The 13,083-nt window shown below is 42.1% G+C and overlaps 1 non-coding gene and 1 pseudogene across 1 annotated transcript; one reads left to right on the top strand and one right to left on the bottom strand.

The window, feature by feature from the left end:
* The first annotated feature begins 10,033 nt into the window (after positions 1 to 10,033).
* Positions 10,034 to 10,106, top strand: LOC118652313. Its single transcript, XR_004966564.1, has one exon. It is a non-coding gene; the product is annotated as a small nucleolar RNA SNORD50 (small nucleolar RNA).
* A 2,101-nt stretch (positions 10,107 to 12,207) lies between these two features.
* LOC118651631 lies at positions 12,208 to 12,840 on the bottom strand (annotated as a pseudogene).
* Between the last annotated feature and the right edge of the window lie 243 nt (positions 12,841 to 13,083).

Here is a 13,083-nt window from a genome sequence, read left to right on the forward strand (position 1 = left end):
TGGTGAAAGAAATGGACTTACAGGTCCAAGAAGTGCGGAGAACCCCAAACAAAAGGAATCCAAAAAGGACCACACCAAGACACATCATAATTAAAATGCCAAGAGCAAAAGACAAAGAGAGAATCTTAAAAGCAGCAAGAGAAAGAAACTCAGTTACCTACAAGGGAGTACCCATACGACTGTCAGCTGATTTCTCAACAGAAACTTTGCAGGCCAGAAGGGAGTGGCAAGAAATATTCAAAGTGATGAATGCCAAGAACCTACAACCAAGATTACTTTATCCAGCAAAGCTATCATTCAGAATTGAAGGTCAGATAAAGAGCTTCACAGATAAGGAAAAGCTAAAGGAGTTCATCACCACCAAACCAGGATTATATGAAATGCTGAAAGGTATCCTTTAAGAAGAGGAAGAGGAAGAAAAAGGTAAAGATACAAATTATGAACAACAAATATGCATCTATCAACAAGTGAATCTAAGAATCAAGTGAATAAATAATCTGGTGAACAGAATGAACTGGTGATTATAATAGAATCAGGGACATAGAAAGGGAATGGACTAACTATTCTTGGGGGGGAAAGGGGTGTCGGAGATGCAGGAAGAGACTGGACAAAAATGGTGCACCTATGGATGAGGACAGTGGGTGGGGAGTGAGTGCGGAGGGTGGGGCGGGAACTGGGAGGAGGGGAGTTATGGGGGAAAAAAAGAGGAACAAATGTAATAATCTGAACAATAAAGATTTAATTAAAAAAAAAAAAGAAATTTACAAAGTGATGCAAAGCAAAGGACTGAATCCAAGAATACTCTATCCAGCAAGGATGTCATTCAAAATTGAAGGGGAAATAAGAAGCTTCACAGACAAAAAAAAGGCGAAGGCAGTTTACCACCACCAAGCCAGCAACGCAAGAAATGTTAAAGGGACTGGTGTAAAAAGAAGAAATAAAAAGCTCAGAAAGAAAACAACCACACAAAAAAAGAAATGGCTACAAACAAGTACCTTTCAATAATAACTGTAAATGTAAACGGACTAAATGCTCCAACCAAAAGACATCGAGTGGCTGAATGGATAAAAAAACATGACCCATACATTTGCTGTCTACGAGAGACCCACCTCGTTAGAAGGGACTCACACAGATTGAAAGTGAAGGGATGGAAAAATATCTTTCATGCAAATGGAAATGAAAAAAAAGCTGGGGTAGCAATACTTATATCGGACAGAATAGACCTCAAAGTGAAGGCCATAACAAGAGATAAGGAAGGCCACTTCATAATATTAAAGGGATCAATACAACAAGAAGATATAACCCTGGTAAACATATATGCACCCATGCAGGAGCACTCAAATACATAAAAAAAACTCCTGGAAGATATCAAAGGAGAGATCGACAACAATACAATCATAGTAGGGGACTTTAATACACCACTGACATCACTGTATAAATCCTCTAGACAAACAATCAGCAAAGAAACAGCAATCCTAAATGACTCACTAGGTCAGATGGACTTAATTGACATCTTCAGAACACTTCACCCCAAAGCCACGGAATATACATTCTTCTTAAGGGCTCATGGGACATATTCAAAAATAGACCACATATTGGGTCACAAACAAAGTCTCCCCAAATTCAAGAAGATTGAAATCATACCAAGCATCCTCTCAGACCACGATGGCATAATATTATAAATAAACTACAATAAAAACAACCCAAAATACTCAAACACTTGGAAGCTGAATAGCATGTTATTAAATATTGATTGGGTTACCAATGAGATCAAAGAAATTAAAAACATCCTGGAAACTAATGACAATGAAAACACAACAATCCAAAACCTTTGGGACACAATGAAAGCATTCCTGAGAGGGAATTTTATAGCTCTACAGGCCTATCTCAAAAAACAAGAAAAAATGATAGTAAATCATCTAACTCTACAACTCAAAGAATTTGAAAGAGAGCAACAAGAAAAGCCCAGAGTGAGCAGGAGGAAGGAGATAATAAAGATTAGAGCAGAAATAAATGACATAGAGACCAAAAAGCAATACAGAAAATCCATGAAACCAAGAGCTGGTTCTTTGAAAGAATAAACAAGATTGATGAACCTCTAGCCAGGCTCACCAAGAAGCAAAGGACCCAAATCAACAAAATCAGAAATGATAGAGGCAAAATAACAACAGACCCCACAGAAATACAAATGATTGTTAAACAATACTATGGACAACTCTACTCCAACAAATTAGACAACCTGGAGGAAATGGACATATTCCTAGAAAAATATAACATTCCAAAACTCAATCAGGAAGAATCTAAAAATCTCAACAAGCCAATAACTATGGAAGAAATTGAAGCAATCATCAAAAAGCTTCCAGCAAACAAAAGCCCAGGACCAGATGGCTTCACAGGGGAGTTTTACCAAACATTCAAGGAAGAACTAAAACCTATCCTCCTCAGACTACTACAAAAAATCCAAGAGGAAGGAACACTTCCAAGCTCATTCTATGAAGCCAGCATCACCCTAATAACAAAACCAGGTAAAGACAACACAATGAAAGAGAATTACAGGCCAATATCCCTCATGAACATAGATGCCAAAATCCTCAACAAAATCCTAGCAAATCGGATCCAGCAGTACATCAGAAAGATCATACACCATGACCAAGTAGGATTTATCCCAGCGATGCAAGGATGGTACAATATCCGAAAATCAATAAACGTGATACATCACATAAACAAATCGAAAGAAAAAAACCACATAGTCATATCAGTTGATGCAGAAAAAGCATTTGACAACATCCAACACCCATTTTTGATAAAAACTCTCAGCAAGGTGGGAATAGAAGGATCATACCTCAACATAATAAAAGCCATATATGACAAACCCACAGCCAACATCATAATCAATGGACAAAAACTAACACCATTTCCCCTAAGAACAGGAACAAGACAGGGATGCCCACTCTCACCACTCCTGTTCGATATAGTACTGGAAGTATTAGCCATTGCAATTAGACAAGAAGAAGAAATAAAAGGCATCCAAATTGGAAAAGAAGAAGTAAAACTGTCCTTATTTGCAGATGACATGATATTATACATAAAAAACCCTAAAGACTCCATCAAAAAACTATTAGACTTAATAAATGAATTCGGCAATGTAGCAGGATACAAAATTAACGCCAAGAAATCTATGGCATTTCTATACACCAATAGTGAACTTACAGAAAGAGAGACTAAAAAAAAAATCCCATTTACCATCACACCAAAAAAATTAAGCTACCTAGGAATAAACTTAACTAAGGAGGTAAAAGACCTCTACTCAGAAAACTATAGGACATTGAAAAAAGAGATAGAGGAAGACATAAACAGATGGAAGAACATACCATGTTCTTGGATTGGTAGAATCAACATCATTAAAATGTCCATACTACCCAAAGCAATCTATAAATTCAACGCACTTCCCATTAAAATACCAACAGCATATTTCACAGGCCTAGAAGAAACTCTCCAAAAATTCATCTGGAATAAAAATAGACCTCGAATAGCTGCAGCGATCCTGAGAAAGAACAAAGTAGGTGGGATCTCAATACCAGATATCAAGCTGTATTACAAAGCCACTGTTCTCAAAACTGCCTGGTATTGGCACAAGAACAGACATATAGATCAATGGAATAGAATAGAGAGCCCAGAAATTGGCCCGAACCAATATGCTCAATTAATATTTGACAAAGGAGGCAAGAACATACAGTGGAGTCAAGATAGTCTCTTCAATAAATGGTGTTGTGAAAATTGGATGGATACATACAAGAAAATGAAACTAGACCACCAACTTACACCATACACAAAAAATAAACTCAAAATGGGTAAAGGACTTAAATGTATGACGGGAAACCATAAAAATACTAGAAGAATCCAAAGGCAACAAAATCTCAGACATATGGCGAAGCAATTTCTTCACCGATACAGCTCCTAGGGCAGTGGAAACTAAAGAGAAAATAAACAAATGGGACTACATCAAAATAAAAAGCTTCTGCACAGCAAAAGAAACCATCAACAAAACAACAAGAAAGCCCACTGCGTGGGAAAACATATTTGCCAATGTTATATCTGATAAGGGCCTAATCTCCAAAATTTATAGGGAACTCATACAACTTAACAAAAGGAAGATAAACAATCCAATCAAAAAATGGGCAAAGGACCTAAATAGACACCTTTCAAAAGAGGACATTGAGAAAGCCAAGAGACATGAAAACTTGCTCAAAGTCACTAATCATCCGAGAGATGCAAATCAAAACAACAATGAGGCACCATCTCACACCTGTCAGAATGGCTATCATCAACAAATCAACAAACGACAAGTGCTGGAGAGGATGTGGAGAAAAAGGAACACTCGTGCACTGCTGGTGGGAATGCAGACTGGTGCAGCCACTATGGAAGACAGTATGGAGTTTCCTCAAAAAACTAAAAATGGAACTCCCATTTGACTCTGTGATCTCACTTCTAGGAATATATCCCAAGAAACCAGAAACACCAATCAGAAAGGATATATGCACCCATATGTTCATAGCAGCACAATTCACCATAGCTAAGATCTGGAAATAGCCTAAGTGCCCATCAGTAGATGAATGGATTAGAAAACTGTGGTACATATACATGATGGAATACTAAGCTGCTGTAAAAAAGAAGGAACTCTTACCATTTGCAATGGCATGGATGGAACTGGAGAGCATTATGCTAAGTGAAATAAGCCAGTCAATGAAGGAAAAACACCACATGATCTCACTCATGGATAATAAAGACCATTATAAACTTATGAACAAAAATAGATACAGAGGCAGAGCTACCTCGAACAGACTGTCAAACTACAGCGGGAAAGCCGGGGAGGGTTGAGGGGCGTGGGGGGGGGGTGCCGTAAGTGATCAACCGAAGGACTTGTATGCATGCATATAAGCATAACCAATGGACATCAGACACTGGGGGGTAGGGGAGGCTGGGAGATTGTTAAGGGCGGGGAAAAAAGGAGACATATGTAATACTCTTCGTAATACTTTAAGCAATAAAACAATTAAAAAAAGAAAAAGAAAAGAAAGGTCCCTGGTCAGAGACAAATGGTAGGGGCGGGGCAGTTAGAGAGCAATCAAAGGACTTGTATGCATGCATATTAGCATATCCAATGGACATAGGCACTGGAGCGGTGGGGTGGGAATGGCTGTGGGGGGGTGGGTTGGAAGGGTCAATTAGGGAAAAAGAAGACATATGTAAAACTTTAGACAATAATAAAAAATAAATAAAAACAAATTAGGAAGATATAAAAAAAAAAAAAAAAGAAAGGTCGCTCGCTGGTTAGATTTCCAGTCAGGGCACATACCCAGGTTTTGGGTTCAATCCCTGCTTGGGTACAAAGGAGAGGCAATCGATTAATGTTTCTCTCTCGCATTGATTTTTTTTTCTCTCCCTCTCTCCCTCCCTCTCTCTCTAAAATCAATTAAAAAAAAAGAAATAATACTAGAAGACTAACGAAGTAATCAAGTGGTAACAGTGTGGCCTCTGGGCTGGGGAACTGCATAGCTGGGGAAAAGGAAGGAGAGGGAGTCCTAGATTTTTTCACTATAAATTGTTTTAAGTGCATGTGTACTATATGTTTCTATCTTGAGAAATGAGTTATTTTAAGTATTTATTTTTATATATACTTTTATTGATTTCAGAGAGGAAGGGAGAGGGAGAGAGAGAGAGAATCATTGATTGGCTGCCTCCTGCACACCCCCTACTGGGGATGGAGCCCATAACCCAGGCATGTGCCCTTGACCGGAATCAAACCTGGGATCCTTCAGTCAGCAGGCCGACGCTCTGTCCAGTGAGTCTAACCGACTAGGATGGAATGAGTAATTTTAAAACTAAATTAGTAGCATGCCAGGCTCTACCTTGCTTATAAATTGTGCATTGGCTCCTCACAGCCTTCAGGATAAAGTCCAAACTCCTGGTTTTCACATATATGTGAGTCACATTATGCTCCTTTGTATTCAAGAACCTGCACAGATTGGCCTCTCCAGTGACCTCCCCAGCTGAGAGATCCAGCTGAGCAGAACTAAATGCAGAAGTGCATGGCCTCTGCCTCTGCCTTCCTCCCTATTGCATTCTACTCATCTTTCAAAACAGCCCAGAAGTTCTAAGAAGCTTGTCCTAAGCTCCCCTTCTTTGCTCTTCTGCCAAACTTGCATTGTACCCTCAGCATGTTTCTGGCAAAATACTGTGCCAATCTGCCATGGCCAGGTGGCTCAGTTGGTTGGAGCGTCGACCCATACACCAACAAGTTGCAGATTCAATTCCTGGTCAGGGCACATACCTAGGTTGCAGGTTTGATCCTCAATTGGGGTGCATATGAGAGGCACTGATGGATGTTTCTCCCTCACATCTCTATTTCTCTCTCTCTCTCTCCCCCTCTCCCCCTCTCTCTCTCTCTCACTCTCTCTCACTCTCTCTCTCTCTCAATCAATAAAAACATATCCTTGGATGAAGATTGACAAAACAGCTGTGCCAGTCCTATTGGGATTGTTTGCATGTTCATCTCCCTCACAACATGTGAGCTCCTTGAGAACAGAGGCTGTATCCCATTGCAGGGGCCTAGCAGAAGGCAAGGGGCACAGTGGTGTCTTGGTAATATTTTTTGAGTGAATGAAGACACAAACAAATTGCGATTCTTGACTTATTATACACATGTACAACACACATAAACACTAAGTTCTGGCAACCAGCTGAAGATGATAGTCTGCAGAATCAGTTTTTTAGAGAGGATTAGAAGTTAAAATTTCAGAATTTAGGGAAAGCTGTCTCCTCTCTGACTGGCTGAGTTGAGCAGTCCTGAGGGCATGGTTATATTTCACCTCTTCCTACCTTACAGCCTTGGTTTATATGGTTCATACTGGCAAAGCCACCTCTGGCAAGGGGGTCCCAGAGCACTCACCTGGTGTTTAAAGGGCTCTGAGGGAGCAAATGATCAGTATTGTAGGTGGGTGCCAGGCAGTGTGCCAAGGCACTTCATAAGCATATCTCACTTAATCCAGTGAAGTGGGCACTGTTAATAGCTTCATTTTATAGCTAAGCATACTGAAGCTTGCAGACTTTAGGAAATCAATGCGTTTGCAACTATTGAGTAGTGGAGGCAGAACTTGAACCCAGGCTGGCTCCAGAATCTGGGACCCTAGCCTCTGATTGGGGAACCTGTTCCCTAGCATTTTCTTTTTATCCCACAGGTGCCAAGCAGTAGGAGGAGTGTCCTTTGCATGTAGTGGCCTGATCCTCACCACACATCTGTGAGGTCCTGATGAGCTCTGAGTCCCTTTTCCTGCTGCAGGCTTGATCCCTGGTGGTCAGAGGCCTTGAAAATCGATGGTGTCAAAGGTGGTATAGTAGGTTAACGGAGGGTTAGATTTCTCATGAGGTCAGAAGATTGGTTCCAGATCTGCTGCTATGTAAATGAAGTGTGGGGGTTGCTGGAAGCCTGAGACTAGCTTTTCCTTGAGCCAGCTCAGCTGGTACAGGAAAGAGAGAATCCTGACATTTTGAGTCTTTTACACCCTCATGGCCTCATCCCTTCATCACAGCCCCAGGCCTGAAGGCTTCACCACATTAATTGCCCAGGTAAAGGGTACTTACTTATAACTGTAATGTAAAGACTTTGAGCGGGACAGTAATTATGTCAACTGGCTGGCCATTTATCAACTATGTTAATGCCAAGCACCCAGCCAGGCGCTTTACATACAAAATTTAGTGAGGAGAGTGCTCGGATCCCACTCACATAGATGAAGACACTGAGGCTGTCAGGGAAGCAAATTGCCTAAGGCACACAGCCGGCTAGTAAGTGACAGGGCAGGATCTGAACACAGGTTTCCCTTTATATTTGTGCACTCATTTAATGAGTGTCTTTTATGTGCTGTTTCTGTGTGCTTGGGAGATCAGTGAACAAAATAGATAAAAATTCCTGCTCTTATGGAGCTTACATCCTAGTAATACTAAGATGCAGTCAGTGCATATTATGCTATATGTTATAATTAGGCATATCATATTCAAAGACAGAGATGTTGATAAAAGCCATGAAAAAGAACAAAGTAAGGGAGATTAGGAGTGCTGTGGGCTTGGCAGAGGGAGCAGTTTGCAATAGAGCCTTGTTGAGAAGGTAATAGTTGAGGAAAGATTGGAAGGATACAGGAGGTGAGGGAGCTAGCCATGCAGACCTGGGGAATAGTGTTCTAGGCATAGGGAACAACTAGTGTGAAGGCAGCTTAATTCCAAGGTGCCTTCCCTTACATCCAGTGCCTCAAAACATAAATGCATGTGAGAAGACTCCTCAAGGAAGGAAACGCTTGAAAATAGATTGTAGGCCAACCAGAGTGAGAGAGGTCTGAACCAGTCCACATAAGACAGCTTGGGGATGGAGACTGATTTCTGGGTCCTCGTTAGAAAACAGGCCTTCTTGCCCACGTCCTGAAGAAAAAAGAAGTTAAAGTAACTGAAGAGGCAAGGTCACCCCACTTTTACACCCTCGATTAAACTCCGTTGGCTGTTGCACACCTCTGCTGTGGCCTTGGTCTCTGTTTCCGAGGGCATCTGTGATATGCATGGCCTAGTGCTGGCCCCTTGGGACCTCCCAGTAGTCAGCTTAGATGTGCCCAAGCTCTGTGTTTTCTGTCTGGGCTCTGCACTTGTCCTGCTTCAATTGTTCATCATTCGATTCCAGGAAAGATGGACCTTCTCATGCTTGCCTCAGTGCTGAAGTGCCCCTTGATGGAGCACTTGCCTAAGTTGGGGAAGCCTGTTTTCTAACTTTCCATGGAGGGGAGAGCCAGAATAAATCAATACGAGAGCTTGTAAGCTGACCAGTTATTCGTTGTGCTACCCAGTATTGTGCACTGGGCTTCCTAAGGATCAGTTCCGGTCAGGCGCTTACTGAGGCTGCTCTGTGCCAACCCTGTGTTCTGAGAAAACTGACACCCTGATCTCAAGCAGTACACAGACTGCCTCAGAGATAGACAATTTCGTTATGTTTTGCAAGTGTCCACCCTTTCCTTTCCCTCCCCCCCTCCCCATCCCAAATGTAGGATGGGAGCAGGTAGGTACTTCACCCTCTACGTGGTCCCCCCAGGGAAGTTGTGTGGACCCCCTCCTATTGGTTTGCTGTGATGGTCTTACTTTCCCTGGTTCTCAGCCCGCTGCTTGGGCCTTGGAATACTTCATTTTGGTAACTATTTTAGAACTATTTATGCTCAAGCTTGTGGTTTTCCCTTGGACCAATTTTGGCATTAGACTTCTGGCTTTTACCTGATGACCAATAAGAGAGATGGGATACTCCCAATTCCTGACAAAAGTGCAATGATAGAGGTCTGCACAGGATTTAGAAGAGAGATTCTGACCAGCTTAGGTGGTCCTGTCAGCTTCCTGGAGAAGGGGATGTCTGCATTGTTTTGATGCGGCAACCAGGAAGGCCTTTGGTCTGAACACGTGGTCCAGCCTTAGTAAGAAGACCAGTGGTGCCCTTGTGCAAATAGTCCTTGCCTGCAGATCTTCCTGCTCTCTTCACTGATTGGTTGCTAAAAAGGAGATTGAGGTTTTCATCTCTGGCATGTAAGGGGGTTGGAAGTCAACACTCCCATCCCCATAAGAAAAAAGCTGGATGAATTAAACATCAGTTACTCTTCTTAGATCCATTAGAAATCATAGGGCAAACTGCTGCCTGCAGAATTAGCGAGATAGGTGGGTACAGAGAATCACAACTCACCCAAGAGCAAGATCTCAGGAAATGAACCTATTGATAGAGCCAGTATGAGGGTAAGATAATTTAAACTAATTGATGAATTGGGGGAGGCTTTGTGTAGACAAGCTAGAGAGTTAAAAATTTCTGGGTGGGGCAGTCTTAGGGAGGAGCCCAATAGTTAATGTGGATTTTATCTCCAAGAGCCCCACCAAGTCCCCACAGTAAAGAATGAGGAAAAATCCCCTTGTGCTTCTAGCAAGAGGAATGGAAGGAATAGCTATTTTGAACATACAGCTTTATCTATGATTATCCTATCCTGAACCTGAATTTCTGTTGCAAAAACTTAATATACGGATCTAGCTTCTGAAATAGACCATTATAAGGACAATGTAATTTTTTTTAATCCTCCGGATTTTTTAATTCAACCAGATGGATGAATACACACACACACACACACACACACACACACACACACACACATACATATATATATATATATAAATTGATTTCAGAGAGGAAGGGCGAGGGGGAGAGAGAGAGAAACATCAATGATGAGAGAATCATTGAACAGCTGCCTCCTGCACGCCCCTACTGGGGATCGAGCCCACAACCCCGGGCACGTGCCCTTGACTGGAATCAAACCTGGGACCCTTCAGTCCACAGGCTGATGCTCTGTCCACGGAGCAAACCAGTTAGGGCTGAGGATATTTTCCCATTGCTTTTAGATAAGAATGGAAGGGGGAAAGGGAGAGAGAGAGATAAAAAAGCATTGATGTGAGAGAGACACATCAATTGGTTGCCTCCCACATGCACCACAGGCCAGCAGGGGGGCATTTGGGGGTGATGAGGCTGGCGGGGGGGGGGAGGCATTTGGGGGCAAGCAGGCTGGAAGGCAGAGTGGTTAGGGGCAATCAGGTAGGTAACCAGGGCTGGGGATTGAACCTGCAACCCAGGTACATGCCCTTAATTGGGAATCAAACACAAGACCTTTTAGTGAGTAGGCCAATGCTCTAACCACTGAGAACACTAGCCAGAACAGGAGAATATACTTTTTTTTTTGTGGAAAACATTTTATTTATATGGAAAAGCTACATTAAGATCTGTAAAAGGTGTCATAATATTGCCTATACAGAAAAAAATTCAAATGTGAATAACAACAAATAAAAGTTATACATCTTCCTACTTAGCAGTGCAATTCACATTGCAATAAAGTTAAGTCAGGTATAACAAAATCAAAACAAGTGTTTCTCCATAATCAGTAAACTGAGAATTACAGTGTAAAGATCATTCAGGTTTAAGAAATCCGCAATTGATCTACACAGAAAACCCTAAGACAAGGGAGACAGACAGTTAATTCATTTAATTATCAGCTATTCAGTTTTTTTCAATACTGTTCACAGGAAAAAAATTAATGAGTTGACATACATGTAGGTAGAATATATTTAGTCTATACAGTAAAAAAATACAAATTGTAAAGTGAGCTAACAAAGAATGAAATCTGAATCTATACTAATATAAGGGTAATATGCTAATTAGACTGGGAGACCTTGCAGGAGACCTTCCGGACGTTCTTCTGGACAAAGCCATGGTGGCGGGGCCGAGGTAGAGGCGGTTAGAGGCCAAGAGGGGAGGCCAGTTGTGGGTGATCAGGCTGGTGGGGGGCGGGGCCATTGGGGGTAAGCAGACAAGCAGGGGGGCCAGTTGGGGGCAAGCAGGCCATCAGTTGGGGTCAGTTGGAGGTGATCAGGACAGTTGGGGGCAGTTTGGAGTGAGCAGGCCAGCAGGGGAGCAGTTGGGGATGATCAGGCTGGCGGGGGGTCATTTGGGGGCAAGCAGGCTGGAAGGCAGAGTGGTTAGGGGCAATCAGGTAGGCAGGCAGGCAGGTGAGCAGTTAGGAGCCAGCAGTCCCAGATTGCGAGAGGGATATCTGACTGCCGGTTTAGGCCCGATCCCTGTAAACTGGCAATAGGATATCCTTCGAGTGGTCCCAGATTGGAGAGGTTGCAGGCCGGGCTGAGGAACACCCCCTCCCCCTGCACAAATTTCGTGCATTGGGCCACTAGTAGATTTATAAAACGACACATAACATACAGTATTTCTCATGTAAAAACACATAATTTCAGCAAAAAATAATTCGGTTACTTTTCAGATGGTTTGTAGATCTTGTAAGCTGAAGATGCAGATGTCCAAGTATCTTAAAGTCCATAATAAATGCCTTTCTCAATGCATACAAAATGATAAATGCTCTCATCACAGTCTTTTTTTTTTTAAGTATATTTTATTGATTTTTTACAGAGAGGAAGGGAGAGGGATAGAGAGTTAGAAACATCGATGAGAGAGAAACATCGATCAGCCACCTCCTGCACACTCCCCACTGGGGATGTGCCCACAACCAAGGTACATGCCCTTGACTGGAATTGAACCTGGGACCCTTGAGTCCGCAGGCTGATGCTCTCTATCTACTGAGCCAAACCAGTCAGGGCACTCATCACAGTCTTAAGGGTATTTTTGGAAGTTTGTTTTGTCTTGCTTCAGAAATACATTTAAAAATGGATAAAAATCAAAGGATTTCATGATACGATGAAACAAAAAACAGTGCTCAATTTACTGCTAATATTGAAAAAAACAGATTTTACAGTACTCTGGTATATATGAATTTTTTTATTTTACATTGCATATTTCTGAGTCCATTCTCTTGCGTGTGTGTTGTATTTTTCTTTGTTTTATAGATTTGTGCAATATCTGGTACTAAGGGGTCATCTGAATTAGGATCACAAAGTAGAGAACATATGGACAATAAAACTTTTGTACAGTCAGAGCTGATGACCATTGTGACCTCAGGATATCAAGACAAATACTTCCATTACTGTTTATGTTTAGATGATACATTTTTGTTGTGAAAGCAGTCTTTGGTGGTTTAAAAGGATAGTCTGTCGGAAAATGTACAGTGAGAAACAAGACTCCGCCATGCTATGCACTATCAGGAGGCCCCATAACAGTTGCTTGCCAGTGGAACAAGTGGTCTCCCACAGTTCGGGGGAGCAGTGAGCAGGTGGGTCACGCTATAGATCATTTAATTCTTTCTGAATCCACTTAAGCGCCATGGGTCAGGGAGGACAGTGGGGACACCCACCGGCGGGGGTGGCTACAGGACTGAGAGGGTGGGGCGTGGGTTGCCGCTGGTTGGCTTGCTCTGGGCGCCTGTGCCAGTTCTGTGTGTGTCTGAGCGAGTGTGCAGGTGGGGACACAGGCGAGACTCTTGTTTCCGCTTTTTCAATAATAGAATTTTTGAAAATAAATTTAAAATAAGTTCTGGAGCCTGGCTGGCGTGGCTCAGTGGTTGAGCA

The sequence above is a fragment of the Myotis myotis genome, unplaced genomic scaffold (assembly GCF_014108235.1).
Source record: "Myotis myotis isolate mMyoMyo1 unplaced genomic scaffold, mMyoMyo1.p scaffold_m19_p_3, whole genome shotgun sequence".
NCBI lineage: Eukaryota > Metazoa > Chordata > Mammalia > Chiroptera > Vespertilionidae > Myotis > Myotis myotis.